This window comes from Bubalus kerabau, chromosome X (assembly GCF_029407905.1).
Source record: "Bubalus kerabau isolate K-KA32 ecotype Philippines breed swamp buffalo chromosome X, PCC_UOA_SB_1v2, whole genome shotgun sequence".
Taxonomy (NCBI): Eukaryota; Metazoa; Chordata; class Mammalia; order Artiodactyla; family Bovidae; genus Bubalus; species Bubalus kerabau.
The window spans coordinates 146,647,551-146,671,477 of record NC_073647.1 but is presented as its reverse complement, the minus strand read 5'-3'; the positions used below and the strand labels follow the sequence as shown (position 1 = coordinate 146,671,477).

At 42.6% G+C, this 23,927-nt stretch overlaps 1 long non-coding RNA gene across 8 annotated transcripts in view; it reads right to left on the bottom strand.

Moving 5' to 3' along the window:
• LOC129639091 (uncharacterized) overlaps positions 1-23,927 on the bottom strand; it is a 290,367-nt gene extending 266,440 nt beyond the window's left edge. For all 8 annotated transcript variants that reach the window (XR_008708166.1, XR_008708164.1, XR_008708163.1 and 5 more), the window contains exons 1-2: positions 23,434-23,927; positions 21,920-21,997 (exon numbers count right to left, since the gene is read on the bottom strand). This is a non-coding gene — a long non-coding RNA (uncharacterized LOC129639091). The remainder of the gene's footprint in view (positions 1-21,919; positions 21,998-23,433) is intronic.

Below are 23,927 nucleotides of genomic sequence, written 5' to 3'. Positions count from 1 at the left end.
CTGTACCAGGAAGGGCTCCATAGGGTCCTGCTCTATTTCAGTATTGCTTATAAACTTCATAAAATTTCAAGCTAAAAATCACAAGCTTAAATCAATAACAAATATACATTTTGAATTGGAATCACAAAGCTGACTGGTTATTTTAATAGGGGAAATTCTCTTAAATATTGAAAACATCTTAGGGACTTCCCCAGGGGTCCAGTGATTAAGATTCCATGCTTTCATTGCAGGAGGAAGGGTGTGCTACCAAGTCGGGGAGATACAATCCTACATGTCATGAGGCATGCCCCCACCCCCAAAAGAAAAGAAAGGAAAAAAAACACCTCAAGTAGCAAATATGTATCAATTATTCTTAACCACAAAAATATTAATGCTATACTTTTCATTTTCGTAAAAATTTTTTTCTAAATTCTAACTTTTCCTTGGATTAAAGGCTATGGTTTTTCCTGTGGTCATGTATAGATGTGAGAGTTGGACTGTGAAGAAGGCTGAGTACCGAAGAATTGATGCTTTTGAACTGTGGTGTTGGAGAAGACTCTTGAGAGTCCCTTGGACTGCAAGGAGATCCAACCAGTCCATTCTGAAGGAGATCAGCCCTGGGATTTCTTTGGAAGGAATGATGCTAAATCTGAAACTCCAGTACTTTGGCCACCTCATGCGAAGAGTTGACTCATTGGAAAAGACTCTGATGATGGGAGGGATTGGGGGCAGGAGGAGAAGGGGATGACAGAGGATGAGATGGCTGGATGGCATCACTGACTTGATGGACGTGAGTCTCAGTGAACTCCGGGAGTTGGTGATGGACAGGGAGGCCTGGCGTGCTGCGATTCATGGGGTCGCAAAGAGTCGGACACGACTGAGCGACTGATCTGATCTGATCTGATCTGATCCACTAAGAAAAACACAACTGTTTGCTTAAGCATTGAGCATCTTAATGTTTTCATTCAAGCAGTTATGGCATCCCCCAAGAATGCTGGGTTACCTCTCCAGGTGATATTTAGGCTTGTCTTCGAGTTCCCTGAAGAGAGGCCCTTCCCTCAGTCCTCATGAACAGATGCGCATACATAACTCTCAAGGGACACACTGAAGGCTCTTTATAGCTGACACACTAATGCTCCCCACATAGGGTGGTCTCACAGCTCAACTCCATGTAATCTGATTCTTGAGTCTGCCAATAAAAGCCTGGAATCCTTTCCACAAATCTAAACGATGAGGTTTTGACTATATTTGCTTCATGAATATACTGAACACTTTTTCCTCCAGCTCTAGAGGCTTGAGTGAACCCTACAGTCTTTTCATAGCCTTAGTATCTAGTAAAGTCAGAGTCCTATAGTTATTATAATAATATGCAACTGGAGAATGGATTGTTAGGGCAAATAGAGAAGCAGGAGGAAAGTAGTTTGATGATTCACAGGAGACACGACAGTGTCCAGGACCAGAGTGATGTAACCAAGGACTCTATGAGGCCTTTCCAGGACAGACCTCTCCCCCCATGTCCTCTGCCTGCCTCTTCTCTGTCAAAAAGATGTCTTCCAGGCCTCCTGAGTCACAAAAGCCTGACTCAAGAATTAATGATTGTATTGCTTTTCAAAAATTGGGCTTTATTATAAAATATTTTGGTTTCAAATGACTTACTAGTCAAGAATCTGCTAAATATTATCATGATGGTTAAATCTTATGTGTCAGTTTCCTTAGGCTATGGTTGGTTTCTTGATCAAATACTAGTCTAATGAAGGTATTCTGTAGATGTGATTAACATCTATAATCAGTTGTCTTTAAGTAAAGGTAATTATTCTCCATAATGTGAGTCAGTTCAGTTAAGTCACTCAGTTGTGTCTGACTCTTTGCGACCCCATGGACTGCAGCACCCCAGGCTTCCCTGTCCATCACCAACTCCTGGAGCTTGCTCAAACTCATGTCCATTAAGTTGGTGATTTCATCCAACCATCTCATCCTCTGTCATCCCCTTCTCCTGCCTTCAATCTTTCCCAGCATCAGGGTCTTTTCCAATGAGTCCAATAATGTGTTCCAATAATGTGGGTGGGCCTTATTCAATCAGTTGAAGCTCTTAAAAGCAATAACAGGTTTCCCAGAGGAGGAATTCTGCTTTAAGACTCTACAGAGAAGTCTTGCCCAAGTTTCTAGCTTGCTGGGCTACCCTACACATTTAGACCTGCCCCTATAGATTTCAGACTTGGCAGCCCCACAGTCACATGGGCTAATTCTTTAAAATAAATCTCTTCAATATATGTTATATAGAAATGTATGCATAAGGCACATATATGCAGATATATCCTATTGATTCTGTTCCTCTAGTGTTAAAGAGAGACTGATACAGTTAATTATTCCCATTTTACCTGCAGGCAAAAATTAATAAGCAAACTACATCTAATGATCAAAAAGTAACCTTGGGGCTCCTCTAATTATGTACCCTACCTCATGTACATCTGACGTGTTTCAAATTTTTGATGAATCAAAGAAGGAAGAAGGGAAGGAAGAATTTCCATTTACAAAGTGAACGTTTCTGGAGTCTCTGTTTGGAAACAGAGAGGAAGGTTGTAGCAGCTGGTCTTACTGCTGATACAGACTATCCTCAGCACCTCTTGGAGGGTTCACCATGCAACACTCATAAAAGAAAAGGGCTGATGAGTTGTTCTGCACAGAAGCTGAGAAAAGAGATTTCTAGAGACAATATGCCATTGATAAGAAATTATTTCAAATTGTGAAACGCATCTGTGTAAAAGAAAAGTATGGAAAAACCTGCACATTCTTTTGTTAGCAAAACTGAATTCAGCTAGATAATCTTTCCCATATTATTACAAAGCAAGTTTTACATTAATTAGCAAGCTCTCCCAACAGAATGAAAGGCAGCTGATTTTCTAAATCACTTGCTTACTAATACATGATTGCAATTTAATAGGCTGCTATGAATAACTTATTTTTAGGACATATGTTTTGCATGCCATTATTTTCACAAAGAGCTGTTTTCAAATCTGTCAGGGACATGAAAACCAATTTATATTTTGGTTTTCATGTCCCTGACAGATTTGTATATATGCAGAAAATGAGAAATACTGTCACTGAATCATAGGACTAAATGTAAAAGCAAAACCTTAATATTTCTCGAGGAAATCACAGGAAAATATCTCTTTGACCTTGAAATAAGCAAGGCTACCTTTAAACAGGACTCAAAAGGTATTAACCATAAAAGAAAAAGTGATTAACCACACTTGATCAAAATGAAAAATCTCTGCTCACCAGAAGACACCATCAAGAAAATGAAAAGGCAAACCACAGACTAGGATAATATTTGTAATATACAATCCATGACAAAGTACATGAATCCAGATGCTAAAAAGAACTGCTCTGTGTGTGTGTGTGCTCAGTCATGTTTGTGACCTCATGGACTATAGCCCGTCAGGCTCCTCTGTTCATGGGACTTCCCAGGCAAGAACACTGGAGTGGGTTGTCATTTCCTTCTCCAGGGGATCTTCCCAACCCAGAGATCCAACCCGTGTCTCTTGCGTCTCCTGTATTGGCAGGCAGGTTCTTTAACACTGCACCACCTGGGAAGGAATACATGGACATACTCCTCTGTAAAAACTCCCTGAACTGTGCACTGAAGACCTTTGCCTTTTACTGCCTATACATTATTAGAAATTTCTTCTTCATGGGTAATTGTTGCTTCCCTGCTTTCCCCATTCATAAGAAAAATTCCAGAATCTACATAGGACAGTCACGATTTTAAAAAGTAAGTTAGACTGTTTTCAAAGGCTCCAGATAGAGCAATATCCTAAGATATTACAGCAACTGCTCTACCATGGTTTTACTAATGTTTAGCTTCTATAAAAGAGGCAGAATGTAATAATTGAATCCTCTGCTCTTTGCTAAAGTGGGCCATGACAGCATGGACAGCATACAGGCACGAGGTCACCTAAGGAAGAGCTAACAGCGCTCCTTCTTTGCAGCTCACCTGTCCTCATCAGTGTAGTTTCACTGGCTCCGGTATGTCATGTCATCTTGTGTCTGTGTTCTATCATGACAGCTGTGTGGATCTCAGGAGTCTGCTGTGGGGCTGTGTCCAGGTGGCTGTCATCCTCTCTGAAAATGCTGTTGGCTCTGTGGCCCCCTAAGCCTCTCCAGTGACCCCCCACCTCAGGCAATCCAAGTAGAACTCCTTGTCTTCCAGAAGCACATGGGTGCTCTCCATTACATAAAAAAGACTCATATTTCCAGTCCACTCTCCCTATGATTGGGTTTCCCAGGTGGCTCAGTGGTAAAGAATCTGCCTGCCAAGCAGGAAACGGGGGTTTGATCCCTGGGTCGGGAAGATCTCCTGGAGAAGGCAATGGCACCCCACTCCAGTAATCTTGCCTGGAGAATCCCATGGACAGAGAAGCCTGGCGGGGTGCAGTCCACAGGGTCACAAAGAGTCAGACACGACTGAAGCGACTAAACAGCAGCAGGAGAAGCTCTCTACAACTACAGCAGATGTCTATGAACTTGGGCTGGGGGACAATTTGAGAGCATGCAAGGGGCTATTTTCACAATGGTTCCTCCATTCTACTTTGTCCCAAACCTCTGATTTAATCCCTACTGGGCTCTGAACTGTGAAGTCTTGACATCTGCCTGGTCCACCTCTAACCCTCTGGCCCTGCCTGCTGTTTGAGGAGTTTGACCCTCAGCTGCTTCCCTATTGGCTTGGACCTTAATAGGCCACCTGCCTCTCAGTGTCCCATGTTACGCCCTGCAGATTCCAAACCCTGGCCCAGAAACAGGGCCAACTCTAGATCCAGGTATGGGGCCATCACTCCACTACCACTGATCACTCTGAATGGAGGTTGAAGAATGATATGTTGAAGGGAAAGCTTCTATTTGAGAACAGTTTAAAGAACTCAAAGAATGCAAGTTTTACTATCTCCAATTTAACAATTTTCCTATTTTGTAAATGTAGTTGAAAAAATTCCTACCATATGTAAAACTTTTTGCCTTTTCATACTGTACACTCCAATACTTTGGCCACCTGAGGCAAAGACCTGAGTCATTGGAAAAGACCCTGATGCTGGGCAAGATTGAAGGCAGGAGGAGAGGGGGACAACAGAGGATAAGATGGTTGGATGGCATCACCAACTCAATGGACATGAGTTTGAGTAGACTCTGGGAGCTGGTGATGGACAGGGAAGCCTGGTGTGCTGAAGTCCATGGGGGTCGCAAAGAGTCGGACATGACTGAGCAACTGAACTGAACTATGTCAAACTTTAGGCAGGCAGCTCAAACTAGAATTTTGATATATGGAAATCCTTTTCTCAGTTTGGTGTTTTGAGGTATATATCTGAATGGGAATTTTCTTTAAATGCTATAATGCTACATACACATAGCCACATTTATGGGATACTAATACTAATACATTTTCATAAATAAAGGGCTGGATTGAGAAAATGATGAGCTTTTCTGTTATCTGAGAAAAGTACTTTCCTTCAGATCCATGTATTGACTCTGAGCAAATTTACTGCCTAAAAGAGGTTTTGTTTTGGTTTTCTACCTAGCTGAGTGTAGGAACTAGCCTTAGTTTATAGCAAAATCCAAGAAGCACATCTTTATAGACTGAAGTGAAAAGAACAGTTTCTGCAAAATTAAGTATGCATCACACTTGAAAACCCTGAGGTCAAAGAGAAACTTAGACCCTCTCAGGAAACTCTTTTGTCCTAGGCTGAAATTCAAGACTGAAGTTCAATTTAGAAGCCTGGAACTATCATCTATTATTTTTTACCCTGGCCACTGCACTGTTAAAATGGAAGATGTGGCTAATCAATTACAGCAGCTGAGGTGGAATACTGCATAGCTTGTAATCTCTGAAGCTTAAAAGGAAATCTGTTTACAAAAATTCGGAGATACATCAAAATGACAAGGGGAATAAAAGTGCCTTCATTTTCAATTAACACCAGCCAGAGTTTTAGAAAGCTGTAACATCCTCATTCCCCTTTACTTTACCTCTTCCAATATCTTCCAATTTCATCATCACCACATTGTGGAAATAGAATTGATGGGATGTTTACCAAACAGATGTTTTCAAGGGATGCTAATAATATATTTACACTGAAAAGCTACTTTTCCAAGGGGACATAAATTACAAGTGACAGAATACAAGGTACACAAGGATGCATTAAAATGTATACCACAGAGCAGACAGTATCACAGGAGATGTTGCCTCGTCAGTATTTATTGAACACCTGCTATATGATAGAAAGTTTTCACGTTTCTCCTGAAGATTTAATAACCTTTTACTCTGTCAAATTATGGACTACCTGTTTAGAAGATGACTCAAAAAGAAAAGTATAATAATTCACCATACTCAGAACCAACAGGGAAGAAGTAAGGATATTCAGGATACTATCGTCTTATGACTAAGTGAACAGAGAACCGTATATGTGAGTGTGTATATACATCCTGGTGGCTCAGCTGTAAAGAATCCGCTCCATCACTAATAGACTTCCCTTCCCATGGCCAGTGCCCTCAGAAGGGAACTCTATTAGTGATACAGATGTCCAATTGTTGTTGGTAATTTGTTCTTCCTACTTATTTCTTTGCTTCTCTGCCTGAACATAACTTTCTCATACCAAATACAGGTTTTTTTACCTCAAACTTCAGCCAGCACACATCAGCGAGACCGTTCTTCTGGTAGCATAGCCTCAGTTTCTCGATCACTACTCTGTAAGTCAGTGGTTCTCCAGCAGGGCTGACTCTGTACCCCTAGGGTCTTGGGCAATGTCTGGAGATATTTTGACACAACTTGGGACAGGATGCTACTGGCATCTAGTTGTTGGAGGCCAGGAATGCTGCTCAATGTCCTGCAATGCATAAGCCAGCACCCCATGACAAAGAATGATCCAGCCCAAAATGTTACTCGTGCTGAGATTGAGAAATTCTGCTCCAGACTTAGGAATAATCAGGCCGATTATGTGACTTGCTAATGGCTTAATGACTAGGTCATTTTATTTTAGCATCTCAGATGCAGAGGGTTGAATCAATCCGAGTTCCTGGTTTATGTCACATTCTCATCACTGGACTCTACAAGGCCTGATTTTCTTTATTTTCTATCCCTATTCCCCAACTCGACCACTCTAACATACTTGATGTGTATCTTTTATTTGTATATGACCTTGGATAGCCCTTAGGGTTGTGTTTGTGCATGTGTTTTTCATTTTTTTTTTTCAGGTAAGAAGTGGATTTATTCAGAGTGAAACACACTCCAAAGACAGAGTGTGGGCCATTACAGAGGGCGAGTGCAGCGGCCTCAAAACGAGACGTGGTTAGCTGTTGCTGCTGCTGCTGCTGCTAAGTCGCTTCAGTCGTGTCCGACTCTGTGCGACCCCATAGATGGCAGCCCACCAGGCCCCGCCATCCCTGGGATTCTCCAGGCAAGAACACTGGAGTGGGGTTAGCTGTTATGGGATGGCAATGAGTGGGAGGATTGTTCCAGCCGTTTTGGGGAAGGGGTGCAGATTCCCAGGAATTGGGCCCCCACCCACTTTTTGGTCTTTTGATGGTGCCTTGAAACTGTCATGGTGCTGTGTACATGTGTTTGATGTTACATGCTTGGCATTGGGCTCGAAACCCACGGCATTCTCTTTCTGATTGCACACAGCACTGTTCTCAAGATCCACCCACACTGCTGTGTGTGAATCCAGTATGCTCTTTCTCTAAGAAAAGAGAGAGGCATGCTAAGAAATATTCCAGAGTATGCTTTCACCACAGTTAACTAATAGCCTCCCCCACTCCCACCAGTGGTGGCGTTTGTAACACTTCACTAGTACAAAGGTCATGACAAACACCTTAGAAAATGTTCCTTCTATATCTGTGTGAGAATTTCCCTGAGACATGTATCCAGGAGAGAGACTACTCAGTACTATTTCAGATATTATCACAAATAGTCTTCCAAGCAATAACGTGAGATATTCAGCATCATTGTTTTCGACTGTAGAGAAGAAACAAAGGAAATGTCCAGGGATTACATACAGTGCCCACCAGCAGAGCTAGGATTTGAACCTGTTTTTTCTGAAGCTCACACCTCACTTTCTCTTGAGAAGCTTCTAGATGTAGAAGAGAATGAAATCCAGAGCAGAAATGTCACTGACAGAACAGTGAGACAGAGGGATCTGTGGAAGTCTGTAAAACATTCTAGAATCTTCTACCCTTCCCCAGATGAAGTATCTTCCTCTCCAGCCTCTTATTATTCTCAAGGTATCCAGGAGCAAATTTCACAGGGACAAATGCACCCATCACAGGGAGGATGAGAAGGACCTGATGGCCTGAGCTTCAAGCCCAAAGGACACTCTGCCAAAAAACCCCAATCGTCTCCTGGTGTTGGAATGTCTTCCCCATTTGTTCTTTCATTCGTTTTCAGCATTAATCAATCCTTATATTCTCTTGCCTTCTAGCTGAATCATGTTTAGAGAAGTCAAAACTGGATTAGGCTGTGTACCAGGCAGGCTAATTAAATCAGGAGGAAGCTAGTGAAATACCCCAGGCTCATAATCTAGATTCCCAGGCCTGGGTCCAAATGCTACTGAACCACTGAGAAACTGTGAGCAGCTCACCTTCTCTGAGTCTCATTGAACTCCTCCGGGAAAGAGGTGAGGTTCAACTTGTTTCAAAGCACATTCAGGGTCAGTAAACGTCCCTCAAGAGCCCTTCAGAATGGCAGGGCGTTTGGGAATGAGAGTGCCAGCACTTGTCCACTTTGACCAATTTTATATACAGTTGTCTCTCCATATCCACAGGAGGCTGGTTCCAAGACCCTCCTCAGACACCAAAATCCAAGGATGCTCAAGACTCTTATATAAAATTGTGTGGTATTTGCCTAAGCCTACACACATTCTCCTGTATACCTACATAAAATCAGCTCTATTCTATGTATAATACCTAACACATTGTAAACGCTATGTGCTCAGTTGCTCAGTTGTATCCAGCTCTTTACAACCCCATGGACTGTAGCCCACCAGGCTCCTCTGTCCATGGGATTTCCCAGGCAAGAATACTGGAGTGGGTTGCCATTTCCTTCTCCAGGGGATCTTTCTGACCCAGGGATCGAGTCTAAATCTCCTGCACCTCCTGCATTAGTGGGTGAATTCTTTACCATTGTGCCACCTAGGAAGCCCCAAATGCTACATAAATAGGAATAAATACAATGTAATGTAAATAGCTACCAGTGCATAGCAAATTCAAGTTTTCCTTTTGGGAACTCCTTAGACATTTTTTTTCCAGAATATTTTCGACCCATGGTTGATTGAATCTGCGGATGCAGAACCAGAGAAACAGAGGGCTTGCTGTAGCAATGCTACAGATCATACATGTCTTTTTACAACAAAGGGTTCCAGCAAAAATGAAAGATTCTGAAAAATGATGGATCACAGTGACTTTCAAACCCGGCTCAGTGCCAGATATTCTCTCTTTCTGTGACAAATCCCCCTTCTCTTAACCCCAGAGCTCTGGCTTCCTTTAACTTCACTTCTAGAAAACAAAGACACTGAAGGAAAAATCGTGGTAGAGGGACCAGGCCACCTTCTCCGCTGGACACAATAAACCCGGGGTCCAGAGCTCACAGTATGTCTAGAGGCCCACACACATTATTTGCATTTTCATTTCTTTTCAAATCAGAAGAAAAAAGTAGTATAATAATAACGTACAAAAATGACTGCAGCCTGGATTAGATTTGTCTTTAAGCCAAAAGAGTGTGTGTGTGCTAAGTCGTTTCTGTCATGTCCAACTCTGTGTGATCCCATGGATCGCAGCCTGACAGGCTCCTCTGTCCATGGGGATTCTCCAGGCAAGAATACTGCAGTGGATTCCCATTTCCTTCTCCAGGGGACCTTCCCGACCGAGGAATTGAACCCATATCTCTTACGTCTCCAGTACTGGCAGGCAGGTTCTTTACCACTAGCGGCCTCTGGGAAAACTGTAGTAAAATACAATTTTTACTACATATTGGTGGAAGATGGGGCCCACGAAGGCATCATCCGCCCCAGTCGTGGGAGATACATGGCCTCTAGAAGACAGATCTGGGTTCAGATCCCTGCCTTTGCCTTCTTGGCAGCCTGTTATTTGTCTCTGTGTCTCAGTCTCTGGTCAGCTCAGTGGGGACTCAGGTCCCCCCAGGCATTGCTGGGAGGCTTAAGTGAGCACGACTGCTCAAGGCTCTGGTCCACAGGAAGGACAACACCAGCCCTCCTCCCCCTCCTGCATCCTTTTGGCACAAGCCTCCAGCCAGATCACACAGGCAGACATTTCACAGGGCACTTAGCCAAGATTTGCTCCTTGACCTTGCCTCTAAATTTCTACAATCTCCTGCCAGATAATTCAGCCCTGCTTTGTTCCCTCTGTGAGGGATTAAACAGAAATCAGAGAATGGTTTTATAATTACTCCCTGCTTTTCCGTGGAAAAACTGCCAGTGTTGACATAAGCTGATGTAAATGCTGGAGTCCCTGCCTGGACCTTACCCTCTCTTATATTTATGCCCCAGAGCTGAGAAGCAGCCAGACCTGACAAAAAAAGTAGAAATGAGTAGAATGTACGGCTTGATTCACTGGAACGATCTATCCCTGGAAAGGTACACCTTTCAGAAACACACAAAAACTTTTAAACTTCCAGGTGAGTATTTGCTGTTTTCATTGAAAAAATAAGAATATGGCATTAGTAGAACCACTTCAAATCAAGAACCTGCTTAAAATAAAGCAGAACTGATGGGCCACCTTAAAGCCATGGAGGTAGTTCTCTGTATGAAAGTATTAATAGCTAGAATTCATTTGGGAAACTGTGTAGAATGTGTGTGTGTGTTCTTGTGTGTGTGAGTATGTGTGTAGAGAGAGAGCAAAAATAGACATGTACATACACACACGTGTGCGTGCATGCTAAGTTGCTCAGTCGTGTCCAACTCTTTGCACCCCCATGGACTGTAGCCTGCCAGGCTCCTCTGTGCATGGGATTCCCCAGGCAAGAATACTGGAGTGGGTTGCCATGCCCTCCTCCAGGGGATCTTCATGACCCAGGGATCAAACCCGCCTCTCTTATGTCTCCTGCATTGGCAGGCAGGTTCTTTACCACTAGTGCCACCTGGGAAACCCTACACACACACACACACAACCAGTTAAAAGGAAATTAGGATAAAAGAGTGGCCTGGGACCCTAGCCCCACCCCCAGCTGGATCACCTGGACTAAAATCAGGCTGCGCTCATGCTTCACGTAAGCAGCAGCATGCCTCTTACACTCTTTCTGCAGTGAAAGGGGCCTCACCTGAACACAGCTCCCTCTAGGTCCAGTGATGCCCTTCCTGAGACAAAAGGGGCCATAAGTCCCCAGGGACTCTAAAGGCCTTGGGTCTTGTGTAGTTGACATTTCTGGACAAGTCCTGCAAACATTGGACACCCATATCTAGACTTCTGAGTGCCAACCTTTGGATTATTCCACCTTTGACATGGTTGCTGTCAGGCTATCTTATAAGAAGGAAAACTCACAAGGGGCAAGGTGATTCTGCTAGGACGTGAACCCCTGATGCATATGCAGCAAAAAGCCAGACTCCTTTCTATTGGGAGGATGGGGTGCTCACACGTCTTGTCAACCCTGGCTTGATAAATCTGCCCTTTCCCTATAGGACGTACTCCTTATCCCATACTACGTAACATCCAGTTAATCCCACATCTTGATGAATGGCCCAGAGGCAGTCATAGATATAGACTGAGATATTGCTGCTGATCTCTGTCTGAGTGGTGGGGCTGTAGGCAATGGATATTTTCTTCTTTCTACTTCTTGGACTTTGTCAATTTTTTTCCTTTCCCTTAGAATGGAGGAGGGGATAGTTACCATGTAAAATGAACATGGGGACTTCTCTGGCAGTCCAGTAGTTAAGACTTTGCCTTCCATACAGGAGGTACAGGTTCGATTCCTGGACAGGGAGCTAAGACCCCCACATACCTTTCTGCCCCATAACTGGAACAAAAACAACAGAAGCAATACTGTAACAACTTCAATAAAGACTTTTTTAAAAAAAGATCCTCTACATTTAAAATAAAATAAAATGAGTGGGAAACCAAGCACATGGCAGCCCCTCAAAAGAAACCAATCTACTTGGTGAGGTGGTCTGGAATTAACCACCCATTCCTTCAAAGGTGTAATCTATGAGATACTGGTTTTAAAGGAAAGCTAATCTCTGCTTTCATTTTCTCACGCTAAATGTTGCTGAAAGAGAAAGCAGTTTGTGTCTCTTCAGGTTAGCGGATACTAGTCTCTGTTATGAAAGAGTCTCTTAGAAAATGTCTTGTTGCATCTTGACAAGGTTGCTTTCCCTCCAGGACTCTCAGGGAAAGCTATTTTTGTGAGAAATAATAAATCAAGCTAAATAAAAGATGGCCTAAAAAAGGTTTTATACTTTCATTTGTGAGACTGGTACGTGGCAGTACATGAATCAAAGTCACCTCATTTAATTGACTGTCCTAACAAGGGTGGTTATCTGGCTCCACAGCCTATAGGAGAGAAGAGAAGTGGAATAGGGAAAGGATGAAGACAGCATGTGAGAGGCTTAGCGGGTAACGATGACAGTGGTGAGTGGACACAAATAAACCCCTGCCTGGCTCAGAGGGTAAAAACCGAAGCGGTGTCGAGATATTTTAATAGCAGATATCAAGAATTTCAAACAAAATATGTGTGGTACTGTTGGATCAAAAATAAGAAATTGAGTTTGTGTTCCTTTGTTTGTTTTATGAACGGTGCCTGGTACGTGGCAAGCATTTGCTATAGGGATACTGAATGGATAAATGACACAGATCCCTGACAGGAACACAGTGAAATGGCCACACAGATTTTGCTGGAGCCCGTAGAAATTCTATTTTCTTTTTGGCAAGTCATTTAGAAAAATGGATCAGATCTTAAAAATGCCAATGATTTGGGATTCGGCAGTTGTATTTCTAAGAAACTGATCTAACAACATAATCTTAACAAACATATTTTCAATTGATAGGCTATCAGCAGTCACACTGGAAACAAATCAAGTTTCCAATAAAGTGGAATGGTTAAATAAACTCAGTGGACTATTACACCACCAGTATCATAGGATGTTTAGGACAACCTGTAAAAATATAAGAAAATTCTCTAAATTCTTTACATTTATCTATCAATCTATTTATCCATCTACAAATATATATACACATATGTGAACATGTATAATTATATCCATATGTACAAAAGCATATATGTGGTATGATTATACTTTTGAACTAAAAGAATAACTATTATTTCCTATACCAACAGTGGTGGTGGTGGTGGTGTAGTTGCTAAGTTGTGTTCGACTCTTGCAACCCCATGGACTTAGCCCACCAGGCTCCTCTGTCTGTGGAATTCTCCAGGCAAGAATACTAGAGTGGGTTGCCATTGCCTCCTCCAGGGGATCTTCCCAACTCAGGGATGAAATCCAAGTCTCCTGCACTGGCAGGCCGGTTCTTTACCACTGAGTCACCTGGAAAGCCCACCAACAATACTGCAGAGTAATTAAATAGTCACTGAAGGAAAGTTTCACTTTACAGAAGTATTCTAGGTAATAAATGAAGATTGAATGAAAGGATTAGATTAGAATAACACCCAACTAGTTACCTTTGCTGAGTAACAAATTACCCCAGGACCTAGTGCCTGAAAACAACATTGTTTCTAGGGGTCAAGAATTCAGGGCTGGGGCTTCCCTGGTGTCTCAGTGGTAAGGAATCCTCCTGCCAATTCAGGAGACACGGGTTCAATCCCTGGTCTGGGAAGATCCCAGATGCTGAGGGGCAGCTAAGGCCGTGTGCCACAACTACTGAACCTGAGCTCTAGGACCTGGGAGCCGCAACTACTGAGCTCACGTGCCGTAACCCATGTGCCACAACACAAGAAGACGGTGCACTGCATCTAGAGAGTAGAGAAGGCCTGTGCACAGCGACGAACACCCAGCACAGCCAAAAACCCAAAAAAGAAAAAGACTTCAGGAGTGGCTCAGCCACGGCTTCTGGTCAGGATCTTCCAGGAGCTGCCACCAAGATGCCATGTGAAGACTTGACTTCCAAGCACACTTGTGGGACTGTGGTCAGGAGGCCTCAGTTCCTTTCCCCCCGTTCTCCTGACATGGCTACTGGCTTTGCTCAGAGCACGGGGCCCAAGAAAGAGAGGCAGAAGCCATGTTGCCTTTTAAGATCTTGCATCACAAGTGGCATACCATCACTTCTCTCATATTTTAGGGGTCATGTACACTAACCCTGATACAAGCCAGAAGGACATCACAATCATCCATGGCTACTGACATCAGAAGAGAGACAGGACCAGATATGAAGAACCACTGAAGTAACAGCAGCAGCCATGAAGTAGTCTGGTCAAACAATTTGAACTTGGATCTGATGAAGCCTCTGCTCCCATCTACATTAGTAGGAACTAGAGGAGCCTAAGAAACTAGGACTTTCCTGGTGGTCCAGTGGGTAAGAACCCGCCTGCCAATGCGGGGTACACAAGTTCAATCCCTGGTCTGGGAAGATTCCACATGCCGCAGGACAGCTAAGCCTGGCAAGCTACAACTACTGAGCCCACAGGCCGAAACAACTGAAGCCCACACACCCACGCTCTGCAGCAAGAGAGGCCACCCCAAGGAGAAGCCTGTGTGCCACAACTAGGGAGTAGACCCTGCTCCCCACAACTGAACACAGCCAGTGCAAAGCAATGAAGACCCAGGGCAGGCAAAAAAAAAAAACAAAACTCATTAATTAATTTACAAATGATTGAGTCAAATAATCTGAAGTTTGACTTGGGTAGAAGACACCAAATAAATGCTCTTATCTTCTTTGCTTTACTTTTGTAACAGATGTTGTCAAAAGATATCACCATCTTACCTTCATGATTAATATTCCTGCCCTAACTCTTCAAGCTTTTAGTGTCAAAGTAGATCCATTTACTTTCTTTTGGTGTGATTCAATATTCTTATTTCCACAGCATTATTTAGACTGAGACAGAATTCACATATCATAAAATGCACCCATTTAAAGCACACAATTCTGTGGTTTTTAGTATATTCACAAAGTTATGCAACTATGACCACTAATTCTAGAACAATTCCATCACCCCCATAAAGAAATCCCATATCCATTAGCATTCCCTTCCCAGAGCCCAACCCCTTTACCCATGCCCTCCCCCTTACCCTAGGCAACTATTAAATCTATTTTCTGTCTCTATGGACTTACCTATTCTAGGTATTTCTTATAGATGAAATCATATAATCTATACATTCTTTTGTGACTGCCTTCTTTCACACAGTATGATGTTTTCAAGGATCAGCCACATTGTAGCATGTATGAGCACTTTGATACTTTTCATGGCTAAATAATACTCCACTGTATGGATAGACCACATCTGCTCATCTCTTTTCCAAATGATGGGCATTTGCACCGTTTACACTTTGGGACTATTATGAATAATGCTGCTATGAACATTTGTGCACAAGTTTTTGTATGGACATATGTTTTTCTTTTGGGTAGATACCTAGAAGTAGAATTGTTGAGTCCCATGGTACCTCTGTGTTTAAATTTTTGAGTAACTGCCCACACTTACATCTCCCCTGTGTCTACTACACTCAAGGTCTTACTGGACTGGCTTGCCTTGTTCACATGTTCCTCCTCAACCAAGCACTATGATGGCCAAGAGTCTGTGAGGAGCTGACTGGCCAGTCAATGTCCTTTGCCTAACCTTGGAGCTGGAGAGGAACTCACTCACCTCACATACAAGCCACAAGCCACAAGCCACAGGGGACTGGCAGTGAGGAAGTGGGGTGGCCCTCATAGGAAATGTGAGGAAAGGGGAGCAAAGGAGGGAGCAAAATGCAAAAATGCCTGCCCTGCTGGCTTTCTATGAGTACAGATCTAACCGACCCAAAGAAATGATGAATTGAGAACAAGACATAATCTACTATGACCTTTTTGCCTCTGTCTGGCACTTTGTACAATAGCTTGCATGTCGTCCAAATAATTTTTAATACTTCCACAATTATTCCTGAAGCAATAAATCTAATTCCAAGAAACATATAAAACAAGAAACACCAAAAAAGCAAATGAAAGTCTCCCTACTCTGAGCAACCAGGGTTAAAATTTCAGTGATTTACATTTTTTTTTATACATATGTAAACATGTATACAAACAAAATATTTATTAACCAACTAGAACATTTCAATTTGACTGGCTCTCAAATTATACCTAATTTGTTATTTTGGAAAAGTCTGGTTTTCCGCCATCAGGTTGACATTTAAATGCAGGACCTCACTCTATTTCTTGCTTTATGTTGACATAATAGCTATTATTACCTAGTACCTGTTTATACTTTATTTTGTCCAACATTTTTAAATGCTTCCATTTGTCATGGTATTTTTACATGGTGTGATATCTGGAATTTACTTCAAAAACTTTAACAGCAGTACAAGAAGTGGGTAAAAGTATGGATAAAAAAGATTGGCTATTAATTGATAATGGTTGAAGCTGATGATCATACCTGGGGCTCAGTACTCTACAGGGTCAAGTTTTGTATATGTTTAACATTTCCCATAATAAAACGCTTAAAAATTAACATTTTATACACGACTGTCCTAGATCTAAGCCAAATTTTTTAGAAGTACTTATTTTGCAATTTTAATTTGAGCTGAAAAAATCATTATACCATCCTTTTCTGTTATAAAATATAAAATATATATCATTGGATAAATTTTCTCTTCTTCCTTTGTCCAAGAGGTACTGTACCATGAAAACATATATTTATGTTGGAGTCCTATGTGGAAAGATTGTCTTTGTTATACCAATGCAAAATGAGTATTACAGAATCATGTAGCAATGAATGCCCAGTTAGACCATTCAATTTAATGCAATGCAGAGCAGACTCCATGTTGACAAATTAGCTACAGAACAACCAACTATGAAAAATGGTGCCACATCAGAGGGGCCCAGGCATCAGTTCTTTGTCAACCTGCCCATCATGAAGGCCAATAGGAGCCATGCACCCTGAAAGCATGTGACGTTACTCAAGCTGACAGGAGGCCAAGCCACGATTTAGCAAATCTCCAGCAAAACCTATGTGATTGCCACAAATGACTATGCATTATTTCTGTAATGCTGCCTTAAACAATGCTATTCTTTACTGTTTCATTTTTTAAAAAAATAACTCCCTGTTTTAAGATGATTAAAATCTGCTCAGATGCTCTTTGGCTGACTTGATCGAAATACACAATTCAGTCATCAACACTGAAAACAGTATGCATTTTATCGCTCTTTTTGAATATCCTGATAGCACACTACTTCTGTGGTGTGTCCCTGGAAAAGATTTGATTTGGTTCATTTAGATACAGGAGATGGGGGAAACAGGAAACTATCCTTAGGAAAAGAATATCCTTAAGATTACTGTTTACAATGAGATGCTAAAGATAAAATCATCAGTTTGGAAGTATTGAACAGTGTACTGGAAGAGTAATTTCTCAACAACATACACTGGGAGGTGTCCACGGAATGCCTCTAGATGTGTCTATGAAGGCAATTAGGCTAAAAATTGGACAGCCAATTGTAGCGTGTTCATTTTCCCCTGTCAAGGTCCACATCCTTATGAGGTGGCAATTTCCACAGTAATCTAGGAAATTGAAATGAAACAACTGTCATTTCTAAGTCTTCAAAAAAACTCATTACTGGCTCTTTCAAACTATTCTGTGCCTTTTAGAAAATATAGGAAGAGGGCTTTTCTGTTTCATAGTGGATCCTTGATTCCTCTCTCAAGCCTTGAATCGCCAATATCAGCCATCAGCCTCACAAGCATATTTAATGTCTCAATTTCAGTCTCTCTGAAGAAGATACTTCAACAGATGGTTGAAAAGGAAATAGGACAAGAATCAAAGAAGATGGTTTCAAAAGGAAGCTTAGAGAAACTAACCCAATGCATGGTAACTTCATATGGCTAAAAAAAGTGCCAGTCAGCTGGCTGGTGGATGAAATAGAATAAGGTCTGTGCATCACTGTGGACTGATTTTACTTAAGGAAGTAGAAAAGAGAAACAGCCCCTCCCAGAGATCCAGGCTCTGGGCTGGGTTCTAGAAGCCTGATCTCGGCAATCAGAGGGGTGGAGCCCACCTTCAGGCTGAGTGCTCTGGAACTGAAGGGAAAAAACTCAGGAAACGAAAAGATAATACATAGGAAGCACCAATCCAAAAGAGCCAAAGAGGAAGGCAAAATCCACTTCCAGACAAAAGGTGTGAGGAATGAATTCTATTTATTTTTCTTTCATTTCTGAGACAGTTCCTGGAGAGATTCGTGGTGGCTGCATGAGCTGAGAAGGAACTTTCTGTGGCAGGAGGAGGAGGCAACAACTAACTGCTGTCCTAGCCATGCTGAAATTTTCAACCTACAGCACTTCTCGTGTGGTCTGTGTGAAGCCATACCATGCCCAATGCTATTCTAATCAAGCAATGAGGGATCCGTGGGAGAAGCTAAAGGAATTTCATCACACTTACAAAACAGACACTTAGTCACAGCTGCTCTCCAGGGAAGTGTGGGTTTTCTCGAGCCCCTTCCTGCATACAATAGGCACACACCTCCAGGGGAGGGTGTGACAGTCTGATCAGGGGCACACTGGGGAACGGTGAGGACAGGACAAGGAAAGGCTGCGTTCCCGCCTGAGTTCTTACAGGCTGAGAAAAGGGAGCCCAGAAGGCAGCGCGAGCTTTTCTGTTCTGGTGTCTCACACACAGGTAGAGAATACACTACTGTGACCTAGAATGAAATGGCTGTAAAGGGCAATACATCGGCTTGAAAAATAGTTGCAATATTTACTTTTTAATAGACTACATAGTGTTTTGCTTCCCTATTTTAATTTCAAAAGGAAATACTTCCCTTTGGCTTTAATGTAGGTCACATTATAGCAATGAGAAGAATGATATATCTGATTTATATAATGCATACACATAAAAATAGATGAAAAGAGTATCTTTGGTGCTGAGGAAGGAAATTCCTTTCCCTGAAATCCCTTGTGTTTTAAATGGCATACAAACCTCCCCTAAAACCCCCTCCCAAAAAACAAACCAAAAAAAAAAAAATGGTGTGCATACTAATGAAAAACTTTCCACAATTCCTACCCACATATGGGCATGTGTGGATGTGAAAAAACCCAACCATGACCTCATACAGAAGTAATGTATCATGAATGAAATATGAGATATTGAGGGATTACAGAAAAGTGTAGAGGTCAAAAAAAAAATCAGTCACTACAAAATGGGCAAGAGGGTTTTGAAATCATGACTTTCCTTTAGCTTCATTATTTGAAAGCCCAAGAACTCAACTATTTGGAGTCACAGGATAGAGAGCTACTGAATGTATTGTGAAAATTGAAACTATCCAACTGTTTGCCTTCTGCTTACCAAACAGGATTTCACATTAACAAATACCCTTTCCCTGAAGACATTAAGTGATTTTATAGAACCTAAAAGGCAATGGTAATCAAGTAAGGAAAAAGCATGTATCACTCTCAAGTCATAAACAGATTTTACAAATGGTGCTTGATAATATTAGCATGGGGGTGATGCTAATGGTATAAAAATAACAAGTACAAACTCACTACTTGTTCATTATTATATTACTTTAGTTAGTTTCAGATAGTTTATGTGGGTATTATCAGAATCTGAAATCTCCTTCCTAGATAATTCAAGTCCTTTAGAAAGCAGGAAAAGCACTACAGAATTTCTCTAGACCAGGGGCAGCAAGACAGCCTGCAGGACACATCCTACCCACCACCTGCTTTTTGTAAAGATGGTTGTACTCGAACCCAGGGCTATCCAGTCATGTCTATGTCGTCTGTGGGGCTTTCATTCTCTAATGGCAGAGGTTGAGCAGTTGCAGCAGTAACTGTATGGCCCAGAAAGTCTACATTGTTTACTATCTGGCCCTTCACTGACTGATGCATCGCTGCTCCTGCTGCTGCTAAGTCGCTTCAGTCGTGTTCGACTCTGTGCGACCCCATAGACGGCAGCCCACCAGGCTCCCCCGTCCCTGGGATTCTCCGGGCAAGAACACTGGAGTGGGTTGCCATTTCCTTCTCCAATGCAGGAAAGTGAAAAGTGAAAGTGAAGTCGCTCAGTTGTGCCCGACTCTTAGCGACCCCATGGACTGCAGCCTACCAGGCTCCTCCGTCCATGGGATTTTCCAGGCAGGAGTACTGGAGTGTGGTGCCATTGCCTTCTCCGGACTGATGCACTAGACATTTCATTATTTATCCTCACTGTCCCCAAGGTGCAAAAAAAAAAAAAAATACCAGCTAGGTAACATCTCAGTATCTAGGGTGTCGTTTACCCGAACATAATTCATGGGATTTACAGCGTTTTGATAGAAAGTCTGCAAATGGGGCCGTCAAGCAGTCCTCCCCTGGCTGTGTTGCATTTTGCTTTCTCCACCAAGACATGGAGTTTGTTTTTTCTCCCTCTGAATCTGGAGTGGCCCTGTGACTTGCTTTGACAGCAGAATGTGGTAGAAGATGCCCGGTGGTTTCTGCTTTGTTCTCAGCACCATGAGCCACCATGTCAAAGTGTCTCCCCTGCTGGAGAGGAGCCACCAGTCCCCAGACCAACCAGGCATCCCAGGCTTGAGTGAAGCCATCTGGGAGGTTGCAGCCCCACCTGAGCTCCCAGCTCAAGGCAGTCACGGGGTAGCACCAGCCAACACCATGGGGAACCGTGTGACAATCTAGGTAATGGGCAGAGTGGTGAGAAGGAATACTGTTGTTTGAAACCATCAAGCTTTGTCATTACACAGCAATCAGAGCACTCAACTTACTGTTCTGATGTCCCATTTGGTATTTCAAAACTTAAAGCTACTTTGAAAGAATTCTAAAACAAGCCAACTCCATCATGTGGTTTGTTTTTTTTTTTTAATATCTTCAAAACAAGAAACATTCTGTTCAGATGGCAGTGTGAGCAGGTTGGATGAAAAATGTCTCTCCTAAACTACAAGTAAGACATGGAGAATTATCTAAGCAAGAGTGAAATCACCTGGCAACAGCAATAAGACATAAAATATAATCATACCCTAACGTTGCAAAGATTTTTTTTTAATCCATCATCTTATATCAGGGGTTTCAGAATCTCACGTTTGAAGAATACATTTTTCCCTCCATTCTACCTGTCTTATTAAACAGAAAATGGGTCAGGAGAAACAAACACTTCACAGAAACCAAAACCACAGCTGTTGAATAAGTCAGCTGATGAGAGGTGACTTGTAACTGACTAGTGATAAAAGGATCAAAGTTGATAACTCCTCCCAGAAAAAAGAGAAAACAATTGAGAAGAGGAAGGCTATGGAGAAGAAACTGATACAGACGTGAGAAGAAAAGTCCACCTGGTGTCACAGAAAGGTAGAGCAGGGGATTAGATTTCCCAGGGAGTGTGGAAAAGGGCGTTTAAGCAAATATAATTTAAATATCATAGAACAGGGGCTTCCCTGGTGGCTCGGTGGTCAAGAATCCACCTGCCAATGCAGGAGACTCTGGTTCCATCCATGGGTCAGGAAGATACCCTGGAGAAGGAAATAGTAACCCATTCCAGTATTCTTGCCTTGGAAATCCCATGGACAGAGGAGCCTGGGGGGCTACAGTCCATGGAGTCACAAAGAGTCAGGCATGACTTAGAGAACAGAAGGACTTCAACTAACCTTTGAAATATCCTTGCCTCAAAGAGGAGCGGAGAAGGCAATGGCATCCCACTCCAGTACTCTTGCCTGGAAAATCCCATGGATGGAGGAGCCTGGTGGGCTGCAGTCCATGGGGTCACTAAGAGTCGGACACGACTGAGCGACTTCACTTTCACGCATTGGAGAAGGAAATGGCAACCCACTCCAGTGTTCTTACCTGTAGAATCCCAGGGATGGTGGAGCCTGGTGGGCTGCTGTCCATGGGGTCTCACAGAGTTGGACACGACTGAAGTGACTTAGCAGCAGCAGCAGCAGCAAAGAGGAGGCGGGAAGAAAAAAAAATCCAACATGACTGTGGCACCTGCTATAGTGGTGGGAGGATGGATGTTATCTTTCCCCCTACTTTTTAATTGTGCTTTGATATGTCTCTGCCTTTCAGTTTTTGCCTTGGTTTTATTTGGGGGGCTGAAAAATGTTAGTATCATGTGATTTTAAAAAAATAGGGGTGGGTTGGTTTAATAATAAAAAATAATAACCTTATATAGATGAACCTATCTGCAGGGCAAGAATAGAGACACAGACTAGAGAACGGACATGTCAACACAATAGGGGAAGGGTGGGTGGGACAGAGAGTAGCGTTGACATGCATACACTACCATGTGTAAAACAGATAGCTAATGAGAAACTGCTCTATAATTAGCACAGGGTGCTCAGCTCTGAGCTCTGTGATGACCTAGAGGGCTGGGAGGGGGGTTGTGCTGGGAGGGTGGTTTCAGAGGGAGGGGATATATGTGTGTGTGTGTATATATATATATATACATATATATATATATATATGTGAGTCACTTTGTTGTACAGCAGAAAAAACACTGTAAAGCAATTTTACTCCAATTTAAAAAAATAAAATAATAACCTTAGCATTTTTAGAAAATGATTTTTGAGTCTAAGTAGGAGGAAGAAAATTAAGCATAAAAAGAAATATATTGAAAAAGAAAAACATAGCCTTATTGATCAATCTAACTGCAAATTTCTTGTGGGAATCCCCCCTCCCCCATAAAAGTGGTCACTTTGACAAATAAAATCAATTTTAAAAAGAGGAAAATGCCTCAAAAATAAATTATGAGTGTTAAAATGAGCCTAACAGAGGACTTCCCTGGTGGTCCAATGATTGAAACTCCCGTTGCCACTGCATCGGGCATATCTTCTATCCTTGGAGGGTGACTAAGATCCCACATGCCACGAGGTGCCATCAAAAAGCAAAAAACTAAATAAAAATAAATGGGCCTAACGACAACTACTGAAGAATAACTCTGAAAATGTAAACAAACAGGCAGGCACAATTTGAAAATGTGGATTGGGTTTCGTAAACTTTACCTGTAAAGCATCAGATAATACATATTTAAGTCCTTGCAGGTAAAAGACAAAGATAATTAAGGCTAACAAATGCACAAATTGCACCAATTGGAGAAGGAAATGGCAACCCACTCCAGTGTTCTTGCCTGGGGAATCCCAGGGACGGGGGAGCCTGGTGGGCTGCCGTCTATGGGATCGCACAGAGTCGAACACGACTGAAGCGACTTAGCAGTAGCAGCACCAACAAATGCACGGGAGCGGGCTTTCTAGAAGCATTTTCACACGTAACCAGTTAGAGTGTAAATCACAAAAATGCGTCTGGAAAGCAATTTGGCAAATGTTTCAAGAACTTTCCAAACGCGTATAACGTGTTGATACCTGTGGAGCAAACAGCGCTGCTATTCGGCTGCTGCTGGGACCAGGGGTTTGAGAAGGGGCTTCTGAAGGAGGGTGGACCTCCAACAAGGATGCTTCTGGAAAGTGCCGAAAGAAGGCGGAGGCTACAACCCGCTGCGGCTGCCAGAGCGAGGTGCCCTCGCGTCCGAGACGGGAAATGCGAGCGCAGCAGGACGAAGCCCCGCCCCGCTCTGTCTTTCCTTCTCCAGTGCCCTCTACTGGCGGAAACAGGAAGCAAAGCCAGCACAGGAAAAAATGCGGCTTGCCAAGCCCCATTTTCAGCAAAACAGAGGACAGCAGAAAGCGGTGCATTTGAAACTGCCAGATAATCACTGAAAAACTGGCAACACTTGAAACCTCTTTATAAAAATTCCCTTAAGAGTACAAGATGTGCTGGATATTTCCCAAATCAGAGCCTTGATTCCAAACATCTTCAAGGGCAGAACAAGCTTCCCTGGTGGTGCACAGGGTAAGAA